The sequence below is a fragment of the Odocoileus virginianus genome, chromosome 17 (genome assembly GCF_023699985.2).
Source record: "Odocoileus virginianus isolate 20LAN1187 ecotype Illinois chromosome 17, Ovbor_1.2, whole genome shotgun sequence".
In the NCBI taxonomy this organism is placed as follows: domain Eukaryota; kingdom Metazoa; phylum Chordata; class Mammalia; order Artiodactyla; family Cervidae; genus Odocoileus; species Odocoileus virginianus.
The window spans coordinates 5,365,415-5,376,952 of NC_069690.1; the positions used below are offsets into that span (position 1 = coordinate 5,365,415).

The 11,538-nt window shown below is 42.8% G+C and overlaps 1 non-coding gene and 1 pseudogene across 1 annotated transcript; both read right to left on the reverse strand.

The window, feature by feature from the left end:
* Positions 1–321: 321 nt before the first annotated feature.
* On the reverse strand, positions 322–406 carry LOC139039273 (small nucleolar RNA Z195/SNORD33/SNORD32 family). Its single transcript, XR_011492594.1, has one exon. It is a non-coding gene; the product is annotated as a small nucleolar RNA Z195/SNORD33/SNORD32 family (small nucleolar RNA).
* A 9,624-nt stretch (positions 407–10,030) lies between these two features.
* On the reverse strand, positions 10,031–11,228 carry LOC110143569 (NEDD8-conjugating enzyme UBE2F pseudogene; annotated as a pseudogene).
* Between the last annotated feature and the right edge of the window lie 310 nt (positions 11,229–11,538).

The window sequence follows — 11,538 nt, forward strand, 5'->3', positions numbered from 1 at the left end:
TGCTTCCATAGCTTCATGAACTGCTGCTTCTTGTGGAAATGGATCTTGACCTTCTTCTTCCTCTTCCCCTCCAGGGTGGTGAGCCAGGTGCCCTAGGTAAGGAAACTTCTGCATAGGGTTCAGATACACGACTCGGAGAGCAGCAGGAACACCATCCACTTTTTTTGTCATTGAGTACTGGGGTCCCTCACATCTCCGAGGCAGTCCAGAGCAGCCTGGCCTCGTGTGGCCCTGGGGGCGGCATGCCTGTGGGCAGAGGACAGCGGGCTTGCTCAGTGGGGTATGCGAAGACATTGCTGCCCCAGCCAAGCAGGTGGGGTGGCGGCCACAGATGGTAGTGCCCGTGGGCTCATCTCATGAGTGGGAAATTCGAACATGAGTGGGAAAAGTCCTCATCACCGGCCTCCTGGACAGCTTTATTGAGAAGCTTGGCAGCCTAAGAACCCAGTGTTATTCATTGCTGATCAAGAATAGTGTGTCCTTGGGAATCTCAGACCAGTAAAATTTAAAATGAGGAGGGAGAGACTGGTATAGGATTTCAAACTCTTTCTGAGCACCCAATTTGAAGAAAAAACTGAGAATTAACAGTCCCCCCTGCCCTATACACTATTCCAAACTCATTCTACCTGAAAAAAATTTTTTCACATTTAGGGTTTTACTTTTCATTTTTCTAATTACCCTTTAAATTAGGTCTCTAAGAAAGAAGTTGGGGCTTCTTATGCTTTTCAGAGTGATCTGGGAAATGGTACATCAGTGCATCTGAGGAAAAAAATCAAGATCTTTTACAGTTTTGTTTTTCAATCGATACCTTAAATAGTGACCAGAAGAAAAAATTCACCGGTGCATCCCCAAGCAGGATTCTGGGCCAGTTAGATTCATCTTCCCCTACCTCCCCAAGCTGTGGACTCCACACCGCCTCTGCAGGCCCCAGAACAGTTAAATGATATAGGACGAAATGAGCAGACTTATGATAGGCTTCCCTGGTGGCTCAGATGGTGAAGAATCTGCCTGCAATGCCTGAGACCTGAGTTTTATCCCGGGGTTGGGAAGATCTTCTAAAGAAGGGAATGGCTACCCACTCCAGTATTCTTGCCTTGAGAATTCTGTGGACAGAGGAGCCTGGCAGGCTACAGTCCATGGGGTCGCAAAGAGTCAGACACGACTGAGCGACTTGCACTTCACTTCACTTCATGATGGCAAAGAGCATCATGATGGCAAAGAGCATCAGGAAGAAAATATCCACCACTGTGGTGTCCTTGGCCAAAGAGGACTCTGGATTCCTGAGATGTGAGCTGTGAGTGTGGAGTTTGCAGTCAGTGGAGAGAAATGACTTCTTCCCCCCTGTGCTCCTCAGCCCCTTTTCCCTCCCCTCCCAAGGCCTTTGATAGAGGGATGCTGCTGCCCCTTCAGCTGACTGCCCTCCTCCCTCCCTTCCACAGTCAACCAGTCCCAAATCCGGGGGAAGTAACCGGGGAACTGCTCCATACAGACCAAGCAGAAGTGAAGAGACTTAATTTCTCACTAGGAACCCAAGCCCATCCCTTTGTATCTAAGTGGAGTCTGCATAGCATGCACATAGGAGGAGATCTCATCTATATCCAGATGCCTTAGGAATGATTCCTCCTGAATGCATTTCTTCTCCCTTTTCAATCCCACGCTCTGGGAAAATTATCTCAGAACAATGATGATTGGGAATTGGAACGGGCCAAGAATTGGCAAGCAGTAAATGTCATGTCAGGGCAGACATTGACAAAGGTCCCATGTGAGTCTCAGCTGGCATCCCTGGGGATAGAGTTAACACTGATGGGAATTCCTCAGATTTTGTTTAAATGATGTTTTGTTTTTTTTTTCCCCCCAAAGAACAATGTAACTTATTTAAATCAAAATGAACAAAAAAACTCCTATTCACCTATGACGCCCAATCCAAACACAAATCTGTTCTCTGTATCTATGAGCTTGCTTTCTTTTGCTAAATAAGTATTTAAAAGAACAAGAGTACCACCATCCACAGTCATGATTATTTTTTAAAAGAGAGAGCACTTTAGAGCAAAAACAAGAAATAGGACATACCCTCTCCACACTGCTTTTATTTTTCATATTTTTTCAGTACATGTCTCCAAATCAGTTCAGTTCAGTTCAGTCACTCAGTCGTGTCCTACTCTTTGCAACCCGTGGGCTGCAGCATGCCAGACTTCTCGTTTTATCACCAGGTCCTGGAGCTTGCTCAAACTCATGTCCATCGAGTCGCTGATGCCATCCAACCATCTCATCCTCTGTCAACCCCTTCTCCTCTTGCCTTCAACCTTGCCCAGAATCAGGGTCTTTTCCAATGTCAGTCCTTTGCATCAGGTGGCCAAAGTATTGGAGTTTCAGCTTCAGCATCAGTCTTTCCAATGAATATCCAGGACTGAGTTCCTTTAAGATTGACTGGTTTGATCTCCTTGCAGTCCAAGGGACTCTCAAGAGTCTTCTCCAATACCACAGCTCAAAAGCATCAATTTCACACCACTCAGCTTTCTTTATGGTCCAACTCTCACATCCATACATGATTACTGGAAAAACCATAGCTTTGACTAGACTGGACCTTTGTCAGCAAAGTAATATCTCTGCTTTCTAATATGCTGTCTAGGTTTGTCATAGCTTTTCTTCCAAGGAGCATGTGTCTTTTAATTTCATGACTGCAGTCAGCATCTGCAGTGATTTTGTAACCCAAGAAAATAAAGTCTGTCACTGTTCCCATTGTTTCCCCATCTATTTGCCATGAAGTGATGGGATTGGTTGCCATGATCTTCGTTTCTTGAATGCTGAGTTTAAGCCAACTTTTTCACTCTGCTCTTTTACTTTTATCAAGAGGCTATTTATTTCCTCTTCACTTTCTGCCACAAGGGTGGTGTCAACTCATATCTAAGGTTTTTGATATTTCAGCTGGCAATCTTGATTCCAGCTTTTGCTCCATTCAGCCTTGCATTTTGCATGATGTACTCTGCATATAAGTTAAATAAACAAGGTGACAATAAACAGCCTTGATGTACTCCTTTCCCAATTTGGAAACAGTGTGTTGCTTCATGTCCAGTTCTGTTGGTTATTTTTTTACCTGCATACAGATTTCTCACGAGGCAGGTAAGGTGGTCTAGTATTCCCATCTCTTTAAGAATTTTCCACAATTTGTTGTGATCTACCCAGTCAAAGGCTTAATCAATGAAGCAGAAGTAGGTGTTTTTCTGGAATTCTTTTAACTTTTCTATGATTCAACAGATGTTGGCAATTTGATCTCTGGTTTCTCTGCCTTTTCTAAATCCTGCCTGAACATCTGGAAGTTCTCAGTTCATGTACTGTTGAAGCTTAGTTGGAGAATTTTGATCATGACCTTGCTAGCGTGTGAAATAAGTGCAATTCTGCAGTAGTTTGAACATTCTTTGGCATTGCCTGTCTTTGGCATTGGAATGAAAACTAACTTTTTCCAGTCCTGTGGCCACTGCTGAATTTTCCAAATTTGCTGGCATACTGATTGCAGCACATTAAGAGCATCGTCTTGTAGGATTTGAAATACCTCAGCTGGAGTTCTATCACCTCCACTAGCTTTGTTCATAGTGATGCTTCCTAAGGCCCACTTGACTTCACAATCCAGGATATCTGGCTCTTGGTGAGTGATCACACCATTGTGATTATCTGGGCCATTAAGATCTTTTTTGTATAGTTTTGTGTATTCTTGCCACCTTTCTTAATATCTTCTGCTTCTGTTAGGTCCATACTATTTCTGTCCTTTATTTTGTTCATCTTTGCATGAGATATTCCTTTGGTATCTCTGATTTTCTTCAAGAGATCTCTAGTCTTTCCCATTCTATTGTTTCCTCTATTTCTTTGCACTGATCACTGAGGAAGGCTTTCTTATTGCTCCTTGCTATTCTTTGGGACTCTGCATTCAGATGGATATATCTTTCTTTTTCTTCTTTGCCTTTCACTTCTCTTCTTTTCTTAGCTTTTTGTAAGGCCTCCTCAGACAACCATTTTTTCCTTTTGAATTTCCTTTTCTTGGGGATAGCATAGTCTTGATCACAGCATCCTGTACAATGTCACAAACCTCCATCCATAGTTCTTCAGGTACTCTGTCTATCAGATCTAATCCCTTCAATCTGTCGCTTCCACTGTATAATCATGAGATTTGATTTAGGTCATACCTGAATGGTCTAGTGGTTTTCTCTACTTTCCTCAATATAAGGAGGAAATAAGGAGTTCATGATCTGAGCCACAGTCAGCTCCCAGTCTTGTTTTAGCTGTCTGTATAGAACTTCTCAATCTTTGGCTGCAAAGACTACAATCAATCTGATTTCAATATTGATGAGCTGGTGATGTCCATGTTTAGAGTCATTTCTTGTGTTGTTGGAAGAGGGTGTTTGCTATGACCAGTGCATTCTCTTGGCAAAACTCTGTTGGCCTTTGCCGTGCTTAATTTTGTACTCCAAGGTCAAAGTTGCCTGTACTCTAAGTATCTCTTAATTTCCTACTTTTGCTTTCCAGTCCCCTATGATGAAAAGGACATCTTTTTTTTTTTTTTTTTTTGGTGTTAGGTCTATAACGTCTTGTAGGTCTTCATAGAATCATTCAAATTCAGCTTCTTTGGCATTAGCGGTTGGGGCATAGACTTGGATTACTGTGATATTGAATAGTTTGCCCAGAAAATGAACATAGATAATTCTGTTGTTTTTGAGATTGAATCCAAGCACTGCATTTCGGACTCTTTGTTGACTATGAGGGCTACTCCATTTCTTCTAAGGGATTCTTGCCCATAGTAGTAGGTAAATGGTCATCTGAATTAAATTCACCCATGCCAGTCCATTTTAGTTCACTGATTCCTAAAACGTCAATGTTCACTCTTGCCATCTCCTGTTTGACCACTTCCAATTTACCTTGATTCATGGACCTAACATTCCAGGTTCCTACGCAATATTCTTCTTTACAGCATCAGACTTTACTTCCATCCCCAGTCACATCCACAACTGGGTGTTGTTTTCACTTTGGCTCAGCCTCTTCATTCTTTCTGGAGCGATTTCTCCACTCTTCTCCTGTAGCACATTGGGCGCCTACCATCCTGGGGAGTTCAGCTTTCAGTGTCCTATCTTTTTGCCTTTTCATGGGGTTCTCGAGGCAAGAATAATGAAGTGGTTTATTATTCCCTTCTCCATATTTCATCAGAACTCTCCACCACGCTCCTTCTGTCTTGGGTGGCCCTACATGATATGGCTCATAGTTTCACTGAGTTAGACAAGGCTGTGGTCCATGTGATCAGTTTGGTTATTTATTGTAGACCATCCTGAGTTTACTGCTCAGGCTCTCACAAGGCTGCCATCGGGATATCTGTGGGGTGTATTGCTCTCTGGATCTCGGGACCCTCTTCCCAGCTCCTGGGGCTGTGGGCAGAATTCAGCTCCTTGTAGCTGTAGGGCTGCGGGCCCCTCTTTCTTCTGGTGGGCACAGGGGTCCTCTCTTGAGGCATCGCATAACATTGGCTTTTGGAAACCACCGTATCTAGATTAATTAATCCAGGAGCCAGAGGTGTGAGTTATAATGTCAAATTCTATTAAAAAAAATAGTGGAGAACACAAATCCTTTGACATATATTGGTATTAATTATTGCTAATATCATGAGGCTCTTTCATGGGGTCAAGGTGTTGTTTATGTCTTAAGGTTTCTTGGTTATTTGAGAGACAGCATGTGGAAATCAGCATACCTAAACATAAAAACCTTGCTGAGAGAATCTCTAATCTTGCCACACCTCTATAAACCTTGCCACCTTCATCTTTAAAAGAAGAGTCTGTTCTACAGAATGTTGTATGAAAATAAATAGTAAGTCTGAAAGTATTTAATAACTATAAAGTGATCTGTAGCTGTGAGATTTAGTCAGTATCTCTAAGATATGTAGTTTAATCAAAACTCCATCAAGACTGTGTTAATCTGTTTGCAATGTCTGAAGCAATATCAAAATATGTTCTATGTAGCATACTACAGTGTACTATGTACATGTTAGTGCCTGGCACAAAATAGGCACTCTATCATTTTCTGTTCTCTTTACCCACTGAAAGTACATGCTTTGACTCTAGCCAACACCAAGCATTATGCAGAATAAGTGATAGTCAACCTGCAATTATGCTTCTATGATCTTTTTGAAATTTTCTTTGATAAACAAATGGAGAGAAAATCAGAATAATCTTTATGTTATGAAAATTTTCATTCTACTCATATATCAGCTTTTTCACCTCACTTCTTTCTCTCTCTCTTTGCGCCCTCTACTGACTAAAGTTTGTATTGATTTAGCAAATTGAACTGATTTGAACAAAGTGAAAGTGACAGTTGCTCAGTCCTGTCCAACCCTTTGTGACCCCATAGACTATACAGTCCATGGAATTCTCCAGGCCAGAATACTGGAGCAGGTAGCTTTTCCCTTCTCCAGGGGATCTTCCCAAGCCAGGGATCGAACCCAGGTCGCCTGCCTTGCAGGCGGATTCTTTACCAGTTGAACCACAAGGGAGGCCCAAGAATCCCTTCTCCAGGGGATCTTCCCAAGCCAGGGATCGAACCCAGGTCGCCTGCCTTGCAGGCGGATTCTTTACCAGTTGAACCACAAGGGAGGCCCAAGAATCCCTTCTCCAGGGGATCTTCCCCAACCAGGCACTGAACCGGGGTCTCCTGAATTGCATACGGATTCTTCACCAATTGAGGTATCAGGGAAGCCCCATTTTGAACAAAAAGATTACAATTCTCTAGCCTGTGACTATGACTAATATGTATGCTACTTTGCTCACAAAAAATAGGATCAGGCTGCATATGTTTTTAAAAATTTGTTTTTAGCACTAACTGTGTACTGCAAACATCTTTCCATGTCAATAAATGTATCATCATAATGATTACATGGTGTTGCATTGCAAGGATGTCCCATCCTTATGAGAGCACATTGAGTCTGCCTCAGCTTTTCTCGTTGCTATTTTTTTAAAGTTTCCTTTTATGCCTTATATTCTCCATGAAGATATGTTAGAAACTAGAGCCATGATTGATAACAGTCCATAATTAACCCTGGAATCTAAAACAGATACATCAGTACTCAGAATCACAATACACAGTACTGCCAAGTATTTCTCCTGTCAGTTTCCATTCCTGGCACTGCCTATCTTTTCCTACTAAATTGCACCAAAGTATATCACAAGCAAAGAGCAAACATTTTAAAAGATTTAAAACCTTGTTTGCAATAGGGCACAAGAAGATAGTTCATTTCCAAAATGAGGATTGATTATCATGAATAAGGAAAAATTCGAGGTCTGAAAAGATTGAGTGAAAATTAGAAATGTCTTTGGCATGTTCACCCCTGGCTGAAGGAATGACTGCCCTAAATTATACCGGAAAAAAAAATCAATTAATGAAGCTGAAAAAAAAAAACCCTTGAGAGTTCTCTCAAGACTCATGGGAAAACAACAAATATTTGAAAATAATGAGAGAAAAGATAAGAAATAAGGTGTCCAACAGATGTAATTATGCAAAATATGAATTCCAGAGCAGGAAATGAAACCAGAAGAATGCAATTAAAAATTAAATGACAGAAAGTTTTGAGCTAAAGGAATATTTGTTTGAAGCTTTAAAAAGGTTTGCTAAGACTTCCTTGGTGACCCAGTGGGTAAGAACTCATCTGCCGGTGCAGGGGACACAGTCCCACCCCTGCTCCAGGAGGAGTCAGTGCTGGGGAATAACTAAGCCCACGCGCCACGGCTTCTGCGGCCACGTTCTGGGGCCCAGGATCCACAGCCTTGGTGCTGCACCTACTGAAACCTGCATGCCTAGAGCCTGTGCTCTGCAAAAATAGAAGCCACTGCTTGAAAAGCCCGCTCACCCCAACGAAGAGCAGCCCCCACTCACCACAGCTAGAGAAAGCCTGCATGCAGCAACGAAGACCCAGGGCAACCAAAATAATAACTAATCTTTTAAAAAGGCTCACTAAAAACAAATGAAACACATGCCTAGGTATACTCAGGCAAAATTCTTGAATATAAAAGACAAAACAAGCTTTTTGCATGAATTGAAGCTTTTATTTATTTATTTATTTATTAGTGGAGGCTAATTACAATATTGTAGTGGTTTTTGTCATACATTGACATGAATCAGCCATGGATTTACATGTGTTCCCCATCCCGATCCCCCCTCCCACCTCCCTCTCTACCCGCTCCCTCTGGGTCTTCCCAGTGCACCAGGCCCGAGCACTTGTCTCATGCATCCAACCTGGGCTGGTGATCTGTTTCATTATAGATAATATACATGTTTCGATGCTGTTCTCTCGAAACATCCCACCCTCGCCTTCTCCCAGAGTCCTATTTTTTATTTTTTTGAATTGAAGCTTTTAAAACACAGAAAATCATGCATCCTAGAGAAGATCGCAAATCAAGCTGTTCTCCCTAAAGCTAAATGCCAATCATCAATGTTTACAGAACTTTGAGGATGGGTCAAAGTTAAGAATTCAAGAATAGTAAAGACATAGCTTAAAAGAGCTAAAACTGAACAATAAAAGCATGGTTTTGAAGCATTCTGCAAATGTAAAAATATAATTCTTTAAGGAAAGGATTGACGTTGTAAACCACAACAGTAATAGGTTAATGAAAGATAGAATAAAATCACTATGTTTGTTTCTTTTCGGGGATGAGATTAATATTTTATATTGCAGTATAGTTGATGCACGATACTATGTAAGTTACAGGCATGTAAGCTACAGGTATACAGGTATACACTACACTGACTCACAATAAAGCTTATACTCCATCTTTCGTTATAAAATATTGCCTGTGTTCCACATGTTGTCCAATATATCCTTGTAGTTCATTTTATACCTAATAGTTTGTATCTTTTCGTCCCCCTCGCCACTTTTCTCCCTAAACTGGTAACCACTAGTTTGTTCTTTGTAAGTCCGCTTCTTTCTCATTATAGTCATTAGCCTGTTCTACTTTAGATTCCATATATAAGTGATAGCATTCAGTCAGTCTCTCTCTGACTTATTTAGTATAATGCCCTCCAAGTCCATCCATATTGCTGCAAATGGCAAAATTTCATTCTTTCTTATGACCAAGTAGCATTTCATTGTATATATAAACCGCTTCTTCTTCTTCCTTTTTTAAGAGACAAAAAATCTGTTCCTGTCGGGCACCATGCATCACCTGGAAGCCGCACATCGAGAGGAGGGTGAGGCTGAGGTTCAGAGGGTGAAAATCCAGCACCCAAAAATACATCAGACTAGTGAGTCCTGCCAGGTGGAGAGGAGATCTCTGGGACTCGCAGGGGTGTCAGTGGAGGGTAGCGCATCCCCTGATGTGAACTGCGGGGAAACCACAAGGCGTGCCAGGCCACCATAGCCACTGCCAGACCTCTTTGCTGGCTCCTGGGCTCCGATCACCATCGGTCCCCGCGGGCAGTGCCCAGGCCTGTCCGCAGTCTCTTCTCCAGCACCGGGAACTCTTGGGACATGGACTGCTGCGCTGTGGTCAGCCGCTCAGTCGTGTCTGACTCTTTGAGAGCCCATGGACTGTAGCCCGCCAGGCTCCTCTGTCCATGGGGATTCTCCAGGCAAGAATACTGCCATGCCCTCCTCCAGGGGATCTTCTCAACCCAAGGGTCGAACCCAGGTCTCCCGCATTGCAGGCGGACTCTTCACCCTCGGAGCCACCAGAGAAGCCCTGGGACATGGATTATTTCTTCCGAATTCAGTAAAATACACATTGCAGTTAAGAGCTCTACCGTGAATGGCTCTGTACTCTGGGAAGCTTCACAGCGTCTAAGTAGGGCTGACATTCGTGGGAGCAGCTAGGAGAATTCACCTCCACAGTCTGTAGTGGGGTTCTGAGTGCCAATCTGTGAACTGCCGCTGAGCACATCCTTAGCAACACCCGTGCAAGGACTAACTCTGAGAGGGGGAAAAGCAAGCTCAAGCCTCAATGCTTCTCGAGCATTACAACTTCTCGAGAATCTCATCAACAGCCCATGCAGTACAGTTTCAAAAAAATAAACATGTTAAAGTGAGCAGATAGCTCTTTAGAACCCCAAATATATTTTCTGGCTATATTTATGTGCAACTCTCTGTCTGCAATGGGTGGTCTGGAAGAGGCTCTTCGTCAGGACAACATGGTCACAGGACTCAGATGGCCCAGCCGGACTGAGGGGAGCTGAGGACTCGGGAGGAGGCTCCCTTCTGGTTGGAGACCAACTTCTAAGGCACCTTCCAGGGCCCTGCAGTCCTCTTCCCGTATCCTCCAGTGTAGCGCTTCGTGTAGTCTTCCCCTTTATCCTAGAAGACCTCCTTGTCCCCCAGATGATGTACTGCAGCCTCTATATCCAGTGGATCACCAAAATTCAAAGCATCAGTAAACAAAGAGTTTAGTCCCCAAACAACATCCTTCAGTGTCCTTCTGGGGGCCCAGTCAGTGCCCTGAGACGTATCCCACCTTTCCCAGTGGAGTTGGGGTGCCAGACCTGGGTCAAGCAGTTCACTTTGGGAGGTACCGTGTTGTATGCATTGAAAACCTCAGCTTCAAACTGAAATTTTCCAACCTGTTAGTAACCCTTATCACCCCTTATCTGGGGTGAGAGCTGTAAACAATGCAGCTTGCTTGGGTCAGAAAAATGCACTTTACACGTATAAGGTAAATTAGCTTCAAGTTCTGCAGCCTCTTTAACACACAGCCTGTCTGTCCACTCCCGGAGTGGAGTCAGAGGCGTGGCTGACTCCCAAGACCTTAGAGACTGTCCTCGCGCTTCAGGTTGCTTGCCAGCATCAGCATCACTGCTGTGTTTATCCTGGCCCTCTGAGACAGGCAAGGCAGGCCAGGGCCAGCCCCATGGTGGGCAGGTGACATTGAGGGTCAGCCCCTCACCTGTACCACATCTTCTTTATCCTTTCATCTGTTGACAGACTTAGGTTGTTTTCATATCTTGGCAGTTATAAATAATGCCGCTGTGAACATTGGAGTACACTTGTCTTTTTGAACTAGTGGTTTGTTTATGTTTTTGATATACACCCAGGAGTGGAATTGCTGGATCATACGGTAAATCTATTTTTATTTTTTTAGTAATCTCCTTTCTATTTTCCACAGTGGCTGCACCAAAGTACATTCCTGCCAATAGTGTAACAAGGTTCCCTTTTTCCCATGTCCTTGCCAACATCTGTTATTTGTGTTCTTTTGGATGATAGCCATTCTGACAGGTGTGAGGTGATATCTAATTGAGGTTTTGAGTTGCATTTCCTAGATGATTATTGAAGGTGAGCATCTTTTCATGTGCCTGTTAGCCACCTGCATTTCCTCTTTGAAAAATGTCTATTCAGTTCTACTGCTCATTTTTCAACTGAGGTTTTTTTTTTAATGTTGAGTTATACGAGCTGTTTATATATGATGGATATTAACCCCTTATCAGTCATACCATTTGCAAATATTTTCTCCCATTCAGTAGGTTGTCTTTTTGCTTTGTCAATGCTTTTTTGTTCTTGATACTAATATATATAATATGTATATTCAA